The 10468-nt window shown below is 40.6% G+C and overlaps 1 long non-coding RNA gene across 1 annotated transcript; it reads right to left on the bottom strand.

Moving 5' to 3' along the window:
* Positions 1-5455: 5455 nt before the first annotated feature.
* Positions 5456-7219, bottom strand: LOC112174179. Its single transcript, XR_005802513.1, has 3 exons — positions 6925-7219; positions 6160-6226; positions 5456-5632 (listed from the first exon to the last, which is right to left on the bottom strand). It is a non-coding gene; the product is annotated as an uncharacterized LOC112174179 (long non-coding RNA).
* Between the last annotated feature and the right edge of the window lie 3249 nt (positions 7220-10468).

Below are 10468 nucleotides of genomic sequence, written 5' to 3'. Positions count from 1 at the left end.
TTCTTCACAAAATGCGTTTATTGATGAAATATGCAAGCTGTTTGTTGCCTTACAATTTATTCTCTTGCATATACTTGAGTGTGAAGCTTTTAAGCATAGCCATTTCTGAGAGAAAAATCGAGAGTATGCCTTGTGAGTTTGGATTGGACTTGTTCGAAACGTGCTATCATTCAATGTATAACTTAAGTTCTCCACATCTTACTTAGTCATATGAGTGTCACATGTTTATTAACCATGGAATTATCTATGCGATTTTGATTAAGTGTTTAACGTGAAAGCCATGAGTTTGGAGTCTCTGAGACAACAGTTAGTAGCAATAGAGTCATTTACTTGCTTTTCGTAAGTAGAGATATCCCCGGCAACGGCGCCAAAAATTGATGCGGCTGAAATAGCCTCACAATTTAACCCTACAAAATGTAGTTGTCAGTATAGGATAAGCAGGGATCGTTCAGTCTGGGGATTGTAGGGTACACCTACACAAAAAGGTCAATTAACAAATAAAAGAATAAAATGGGGGGTTTTGAAATTTGGTTCCTAATCTACTTAAAATAAAAACAAAAAAAATAAAATTATCTACAATGATCGACTTCCCTAACCTAGACCAATACCACTTGGAAATTACTAAGTATAAAAACAGAAAATCCATTTCAACATGCTACAAAAATGTGCCAATCTTAAATGCCTAGATAAGAGTCCAAATGAAAAGCCTCAGCGGATCAATCCATTTATCTAATTGTTCTAATGTAGGCTTGGATCGGAAAAGTCCTTACCAAGCCTAATACTACTAATTTTCGAAAACACTCAGCGTAATTCTCTTAACTAGTAGTATTATCTAACCCTCGAATCAACTCACACGTGCAAATTAACCATTACACATAGAATTTAACATGTAATTTCTAGAATCATTTAACCATTGAACATAGTTTTTACCACTTTTTAGAACTAATTGCTACTTGTTTAACTCAGCGTCTTAACAAATAACAATTACTCTTGGTGTTAATGCTCAAAGTCCGGCGGTAGCCGATCTTTCGTTTAACGCGGGTCCGGTGGGCGGACCGCTACTCTGAGGATTTGATGGCCGCCGTTAGCTGTTACACGAGAGACAGGGAGTCAGAGGGAGACAGCGTTGGGCGGTTTTCACTTCTCCGATGCCTAAGTCAGTCCATGCATATATGCAGCATAACAATAAATGAGTAGTAAATGCGTAATTAATGAGGAGAGAGGAGAGAACCTTTTATAGGTGAGGAGAAGGTTGATCTTCTTCTTGTTTTCGATGTGGGACTGAAGTGCTTCGATTCCCAGCGTCTGGAGCTTCTGATGCTACCTTGGCGGGCCCGTGGCTGCACGTCAGCGGTGATCTGGGGGCGATCTGGGGCTCGGGCGGTAGCCCGCCTGGCTGTGCCCTCGCAGGTCACCCCTTTGGTGAGAGTCGGTACCTCTGGCGGTACAATGAGCGTGGCTCATTATAGCTAATTATGCTTGCAAACGTACATGTAGGTACAAGTCCCCCAAGTCCCCAGTCAAGGAGGGCAATCTTGGTTGGGGAGTTGATCGGCGGTGTGAAGCGTTATCTCCGCTAGACTTGCAAAAGCATAATTAGAGTCAGTGCGTTGTCAACCATGGATTTACTGAGCGAACGCTTTATACCATTTCGGGTGGGCCCCTGCTAGGCCCGCCAGGGAGTCCCCCACTCCCTAGCCAAGACGGACCTCCGGATGGTCGGCAAATTATTTGTTGAGGGGGAGCTGAACGGGGCAGAGGGTGTTGGGTAGCAAGCCCAATCTTTAGTACCCAAGTGACGGGGGTCAACGTACCTGATCAGGGCCATCGTAGACTGTTGACAAGTCCCCGTGTCCCGTAGGGACAATCTGACCGTAACGCAGCGTGGCGGTCGTTGTCAGAGTGAGGCGTAGCCTCTAGATTCGCCGCTGGCGGATATCCCCCCGCTTGTTGTAGCAGGAACCAGTGTCGCGTAGACGTAGCTGTCGGTATTTTATTGAGCGGTGACGCGCTCAGCAAAGTACGAAGTTTGCAAGATGGGAAGGGAGCTCTGCCGGCAGAGGCTGCCTCTCTTGCAAGTTGACGAGTGGAAGTTCCGCTAGCGGGGATTCGCTCATCGGAGATTTCGACACTTGGAGGGTGACAAGTGAGAAGTGCCGCTAGCGGGGTTTCGCTCAGCGTGGACTTCGACACTTGGAGGGTGACAAGTGAGAAGTTCCGCTAGCGGGGTTTCGCTCAGCGGGGACTTTGACACTTGGACGGTGACAAGTGAGAAGTGCCGCTAGTGGGGGTTCTCTCAGCGGGGACTTCGACACTTGGAGGGTGACAAGTGAGAAGTTCCGCTAGCGGGGTTTCGCTTAGCGGGGACTTCGACACTTGGAAGGTGACAAGTGAGAAGTTCCGCTAGCCGGGTTTCGCTCAGCGGGGACTTTGACACTTGGAGGGTGACAAGTGAGAAGTTTCGCTAGCGAGGTTTCGCTCAGCGGGGACTTCGACACTTGGAGGGTGACAAGTGAGAAGTTCCGCTAGAGGGGTTTCGCTCAGCGGATACTTCCGACGATTGGCGTTTTCTTCCCAAGTGGTGACTTCCATCAGACGCTTCGTCTGATGGTGGTCGACACGTGGTTAACCCATAGAGGGTTAGCATTTGGAGGCGCATCCCTTCAGCCTAGCCGTCTCCCTGCCATTAATGCTAAGTAATGATGGATTTTGTAACCGAGGCGACGTCTCGGTTAATCCGGAGAGTAGGTGGAGTAGTGGGACACGTGTACGGCTGGTATTTGATGTCGTTTTTCAGTGGAAGGCCTAGGACTGTTTGACGTTGACATAAAAGGGGGGGAAGTTAGCGAGAGTTGACACTTTGCCAAAGCTTCAAACTCCATTCCTCGTCTTCAAGCTCTGTTCGTCTGAGATTGGAGAAGAAAACCGCAGCGATTTCATGGAGTTATCATACCCGGAGGGACAACGACCTCTTGCCTCGAGGATAAGCGCTCACGATCTCACCAAAGATTCCATCATTAAGGTTGGTACTCTGTATCCCTGTTTCATTGGATGTCTGGCATGGCCAGTTTCTGGGTTTTCTTTTTGATATGTTCTTCCTTGACGTGTTGTGAGGGTGTGAAAGTGAGTTTGGGGATGGGTTATGGTGTTTGACACAGTTGGGGCATTTAGCACTACAAAAAAAAAATTCAATTGGCCACGGCGCAAGGCCGTCGCCGAAAGCCAAATTGCCGTCGCCAATGACCAACGGCGACGGCTAGGCGACGGCAATGTCGCCGATGTCGTTGGTGGCGTCGCCATTGCTATTGGCGACGGCAATTTGGCCGTGGCATGAACTTTGGCGACGGTATTTACGCCGTCGCAAATAGCAATGGCGACGCCACCAACGACATCGGCGACATTGCCGTCGCCTAGCCGTCGCCGTTGGTCATTGGCGACGGAAACAGTGCCGTCGCAAAATGCATATCATTGATTAAAAAAAACCTGGCATGCAATTTTGCATACCAGATTTTTATTTTTGGAGCAAAAGAAGCCAAATAATAAATTTTATATAAAATGCACCAAAACATGAATACCAGATTCAAATACATATATAGCTGATAACCATGTTTGATCAATTGAACAACACTTGTCATCAACCAGAGAACAAAAGAAAATAGGGAATGCTTTCTAAGTACTTGGCCCAACACAGTACAACACCTTCTCTAATATTAGTTATGATTTCTGCACATTTCCAATGAGAGATATTATTGATCGGTGCTGAAGATTGACAACAACAATTTTCTCCAATTCTTCCACAACATGGTCAAGTTCCTGCCAACGTGCTTTACTAATGGTTGTAGCTGTCAAATCACTACCATCTCTACCCAGCGTGGTCACTGCACATGATCTCCACCCCTGCAACCAGAAAAACGAAGTCTTCTTCTATTCCACAATTCATTGTTACTGCAATAGCCAATAGTCACAACATGTCAAGTATCACTAATTTGAGTAATTTCAGCAATGAATGAAAGAACTTTTCGATTTTACTCTTCGAGTTCTTGACACCATAACTGTACTTTAAAACTATCATCTATCAAGTACAGATGTAAAACTGGAAATCAAAATAAGATCAAAGAAAACAAATTGAAACAAATTTCAGAAACCTTTACCATACATGAATAACAAAGGTTAAAAACGCTATCAAATAAAGTAGATAAATGTTAATGTTCTGCTGTGGGTTACGCATCATTACACCATTACAGTTTCAATTATGTTTGCAGTTCATTGTCATGAGAACAGACAGAGAGCAGAATATATATATATATATATATATATATATATATATATATAAAAGAAATATCAATATTGATTCCTCTACTTGGCAGCTATGTTTTTAGAGTAAGTGTTAAATGAATAATAAATTATCTCTTGGCAAAGCAAAACCAGGCAATCCAACAATGTCTTTAAATGAGAAAATACATAACAATAAAAGAATAGAAATTCAGAAATTCATGAAATTTAGATTTTCATGAATAAAAATAAAATTACAAAATTTAAACAAAAAGAAAAGTTAAGACTGTTTTCCACAAAGAATCAAGCTCAGTTAAACTCAAAAACAAATTGAACAAACAAAGGATAAATAGCTCTATATTAAGCGTAGTTGCACAAAATTAGGTTGTGATTTTTACTACAATAGGAACAAAGATGATCGATAGTCCTTCAAAATTTATACCTGGATCCAAAACCGTTAAAGAATCTGACTGCAACCTGTTCCTAAAATCTGCAAAATGAAATAACAGTTAAAAGGAATTGATGCTACTACGGCCGAACACGTTATAAAGTGAACATAGAAATACTCTTATAGGACTTTAAAGTTTATACCTGAATAACAATATGAAACCAAGACTATATTGGGTAGCAGACAAAGGAACAGTAACAGAAAAATGGTGCCAAAACTTTTATGCATAAAATCTGCAAAAAAAAAAAAAAAAAAAAATCAATGTACACTGCAGAACAAATAGATACATAAAACCAAAAAGCACTATTCAATGTACACTGCAGAAAAGAAGAAAAACAATTTTTGACACAAAAATTGAAGGACTTGAACACAACGTTTATTTAATCAAAACTTTCTTTGCCATTACTCTTGTTCCACTCTTACTTCATCATTAAACTCTAAAATCCAATAAACAGTATACAAACATTTCCATGACAAAACTGAAACCATTATATGACATCCGCAAGGCATAACCAATACATCTGAATCAACAATCTGAATAGGAAAGGCTGCTTCTCTTTTCACAGAGGTTACAAAAACATTTGTTTTTGTCTTTTCTAGCGATAAAGGACTTGCTCACTTTTAAAAGAATTTTCTGCAATGTTTTACTGTACGATTTTTGAACAACTCTTTGCCAAATAAAAGAAACATAACAACTCTTTGCTGTTTAGCATATCGTAAAATCAAAAAATAGGAAAGAACAAACCACTTACCAAAAAAGTACGTCCCTTGACGTTTTGAATAATAACTATCAGCCTCCTTTACAGGGGAGGAAAAAAAATTAGACCTTTTTCTCTCTTCTGCTTTGGCTTGTAGGAATTTTAAAACTTGATCTTTCAAACTCCCTCAATATACGTAATGTTCAATCCCCAACTACACAAAAATTACAAATCAAATTTTCAATGTCAACCAATGATAACAATAATCAATAAATAAATAAAATTTTATAATATCTAAGCTAAATAAAGCAAAGACACATAGTTGACAGTAACCATTTGGCAAACAGAATGGGAGCACTTCCAAAAATCCACCATCACAAAATGAAATGAAAGTGTTCACCTTTATTGAAGTTACTATGCAAATGCATGCATATAAGCTCAAAATATTAAGACTTCATTGAAAGCTGGACTCAACCAAAACCAATCTAATCAATGGACAATCTTTAGTTTGTTGCTAAATCAAATTCTCTCAACCTAGTCCGAAAATCAAAGTTTGACATCAAATTTCTTTTCATCCAAGTTAATGTAATGAATGTGAAAATTAAATAATTAAACAGAAAAAACAAATATCATGAATCCAGTATCTTCCATTCAAAGCCATAAGCAGGACCATTTACTAAACAACAAAACAGGTGAAGGAGATTAAAAACCAAACCTTTCCTTTTTGTTTCCAGTCCAAACCTCTGTCTTTGGGAGTAGCAAAAGTCTTGGTTTTCTCAGCTTCTTGATTATAGGATTAAAGACCACCCTGCATTTTTCCAACATCGATTAGATTTTCAGAAGAAGGAAAAAAGGTCTAATTATTGTAAATGAGATGACATATTTTGAAAATTTATATGTGAGCCACAAAGCAGTCAACCCAGATTTTTTTCATCTGATATATACCAGAAAGAAAAACTTCTTTGACCTTCATGATCAAGTAATTAACCTTTTTATCTGGTCAGTCATTTCTTTCACCTAAACAGTAAGGCACCAGATATCAAAGGGAAAAGTAGCCTAAGGGTCAGTTAGTCACATTATTTTGGAAAGCAAAAACAAAAAATCCCGGAATTCCCATTTCCATTCAATTGAATTCTCAGTTTCCAACCAACAATTTATTTTATTAACATGCCATCTGAATTGTGAACAGCACAGGAAATTCTCCACCAACATGTTATAAACAATGTAAAGGTTCCACTTTAGTTCACTTAAAGAAGGTTTAAACAGTCAAATAGGATAAATCTCCTTTCAACGAAACAATAGGGTCAATTATTGCAATAAAAGCCTGTACAGAGTCCATAGGAATAATGACCCACCAATCTGTCTGAACTAATCTGGTGATCTGTACTGATATTCATTCCTCCTCTAACTCAGATTTAATATCAAAATTCGAAAACAAAAAATTAAAGAAAGAAAAGAGGATCACATGGCTATTTCTTAATCTTCAAATCTTAATTCAAATCATACCCACAGAAAAGCCACATGATTCACCACAGATCTGGAATCTCAGATAGGCTCGAAAAATCAACAAAAACCCAACACAGCAAAGACGCCCACAAAGAAAACCTCTCAAAAAAAAAAAAAAACACCACAGATATAACATATAGATATAGACATATACAGGCACATGAGAGAAAGATAGATAAGATAAGAGAACTTGCAGAAAAGAAAAAAAAAATTCAAAAAGATCAAAGTGAAAAAAGATCATTCTCTTTCTTTCTGGATCGTGGATCTTTCTTCTTCTCTTTCTAATCACATCAAAAAGCAATTATTGTTCTGAAATTCAATTTCATATATCTATTTGTATATATTGGGAGTTTAGGGGCTTACACTGAACAGTTGATTAAGCGGCATGAGAGAGAATTAGAACTCCAAAGATGCCGACCAAGAATCCTAAACTGAAACCCATCTTTTCCTTCTTTTTCAGAAGCTGGAACAATTTCTTTCTCCATTGTCAAATGACTCGAATCATCAGTGGCCATATTAAGAGTAAAATACTAAAATCCCTATCAAAACAGAAAGTACCATTAATCATTTAATTGAAATAAAATAATGGATCTCTTCTACAATTCACAACTCAAAATCAATCAAAACATTCAAATAATCAAATCTATTAACTGGAGATCGATGGGTCGGAGACCAACATCCCAACAATGAAGTATAGAGAGAAGGTTTACTTACAGTGGGTCGAAGCAAAGCCGTGGGTCGGCGGTTCAGCGGTTCGAGATTACGAATAGGAAGACTGAGACTGAGTGGCTGAGGGAGTGAGATGACTGACTGAGAGGTTAGAGCTAGCTTAGAGATAAGGCCGAACCGTCGAACTTTGCGGTGGGTCTGCGGCGACTGAAACTGAGGGACAGAGGGAGTGAGTCGAAGAGAGGCTGAGGGTCAGGGTCAGTCAAAATCTCGAATAGAGGCTGAGGGAATGAGGGATTAGGGTTAGCGACTTAGATTTAGGTGGGATCGTAATCCCCTGCAACAAACATATCGTAAGCATATTATTTTACTACGGCTAACTCTTTCCGAAGTAAACCATTGGGTTTGCCACGCCCAGTGGCGACGGCAGTTGTTACCGTCGCAAATATTTTGCACAATCGCGACCCCTCAGTTTTTGCCGTCGCAAAAGAGGAGGCATTGGCTACGGCAATTGAAGGCCGTCGCAAATTGGTGAAGCTAATACAATTCTTTTTTGTAGTGTAGGGATCTGCTAGATGGTCGCATCTGGGTTGAGTGTGTTTGTTCTTGTTTTGGCATTTTCTGGGTGACTGTTCTTGATGTTCTTGGGTACTAACTGATATAGGGATAGGTTAGATCTTGTGTGAGCTGACTGATTTGGGGTTTAGGGTTTGGGATGGCCGACGTCATTCGGCGCGGCGGATAGAATTTTTATTGACTCGTTGCGTCCGTCTGCCCGTGCAGGAACCTCACTGCCAGAACCGCTAGAGGTTGAGCAGCTACTGTAACGTCCCGAACCCAAATTCACCGGTTTACTAGTCATTTGGACAGTAAATGGTCATTTGTTTTACTTTTACTCTTTTTCAGCAACTTTAGTGGCCCTAAAAGTTGACTTTTTGTTCGGGTCAAAATTTGGGAAAATGTTCTTCATGGAAGTCGTAGAGGACGTTAAACCGAGCGCGTGCATATGTGGTGCGTAAAAATTGGAGTTCGTATGCGAAAGTTACAAGCGAAATAGTAAAGTTACTGTTCATTGGTAGAAAGTATAAATTTGAAAATTTACTGTTGCTGGGTAATTTTCCTCTCTCTCCCCTTTCCCCGCGTTTTCTCTCTCTCTCCCCGAGCTATCGCTCTCTCTCTCGCTCGCCTGCAACTCCGGCCTTCTCCCTCCTCCGGCCACCTGGTGGCATAAAGCCGACATCTTTGGACTCGCCTCTGCCCCCTCTTGGCACCGGTGGTGGTAGCTCACGGCGGTTTGGCCGGAAAACGAGGCATCGGCCCGTGAAACTTTACTGTAGCACTTTGGGATTTTCGTCGATTTCCAGCGATTCCGGCCATCTCCGGCCACCAAACCGGCGTCGAAGGAGCGGTTTTTCCCAAGGATCATGTTGCCCCTAGCCTTGAGCCACGATTTGCAGTGTGGAGGTCGAATCGAAGGTTTGAAATTCTGAGTTACTATTCACAATTCGGGTTCAAACTTCTCTTTAATTGTTGAGGTACTTCCGCTCATTTTCTAACTTGGTCACAGTTGAAAGAATTAATGGGTGTGTTGAGAAGGTGCTACTGCCAAATTTTGGTGGCCATTGGAGATGGTGGTGGTGGTGGCGGTAGCCGCCACTGTGGGCGGCGGTAGCGGCGGCTAGGGTAGCTTTTTAATTTAAATTTCTGGCTAGTTAAATTCTATAATTATCATAGAGCTTGTATGTGAAGTTTGGTGAATTTTGGAGAAGCTTGGAATTAATTATGAATTTTTGAAGGTTAGGGTTTCGATTATCGAATTACGAGAATCCGACCGTCGGATATCTCTTGGTTCTGCCTTGGAACCTTTAAATTAACGAATTGGTATTAGTGGTATAATTTGGTCTAAATCCGAGGAGAATGGGAGATGTAATTTATGAGGAATTGAGTTTAGGAATCATATTAAATTGTTGAATAATTATTCACGGAATATAATTGTGTACAGGATGTCGTACCGAGCTCTGGCTCGATGAAGGAACTCGTATACGTGTCCGTCGGAATAGTACTGTGAGTGGACTTTTATTTTTCAAAGAATGATGCATGCATTCATTTAAACAGTTTCGAAGTTATAAATTATTTATCAATTTACTTTCTCGAGCATATGGTCATTTCGGAAACGGTTTTGGTTAATTGATTTACTTGAAGATTTTATGGCGTGCGGGGTCACTTCATTGGATTACGCTTATCTTCTTTTATTTAATTATTTCCGATATGATTTCCGGATTTATACTATTTATATTATACTTATATTTGACGATTTGAGATTTCTATGAGATTCGATGAAGATAATCTTTATACTTATTTATATCCTATTTATTTTATTGATGAGATTATCTTGGCGTGTGGGACACGTCGTGGGAAATTCGTTTACGAGAGTTGGGGAAGTTTTATGGATTTATGAGGTTTTCGGATTTTCCTTTGCCATACTTTGGGTGACTTATCATTGCTAGCATTGATTTTCCGCCTTTGTGGCGCGGTGATGGGATCACCGTAGCCCTCCGCCTTTGTGGCGCAGATTACTGTCTATGTGACAGTAATTCTGTAGCCCGGTATCCTATCGCTACACTTAGTGGCGTAAGAGTATATTACGGGAGTTATGGGAGTATTTTAGCCTGGGAGGCTATCACCCAAGCTTGGGAGGCTCACTTGTATGGCTATCGCCTTCCCCTACTCACTTTACTACTTAAGCTAGCGAGGCTAGCTCGATTTTCGTTTAACCAGCGGAGCTGGTCTTATTTTTCCTTGAGTATCAGAGTTCCAGCTTTTTCTTTTAAATCATTTGTGACTAGCGGGGCTAGTTGGTTTTTATGAGTGGAAC

This window comes from Rosa chinensis, chromosome 6 (assembly GCF_002994745.2).
Source record: "Rosa chinensis cultivar Old Blush chromosome 6, RchiOBHm-V2, whole genome shotgun sequence".
Classification (NCBI taxonomy): Eukaryota; Viridiplantae; Streptophyta; class Magnoliopsida; order Rosales; family Rosaceae; genus Rosa; species Rosa chinensis.
This window is presented reverse-complemented; position numbering and strand designations above follow the sequence as displayed.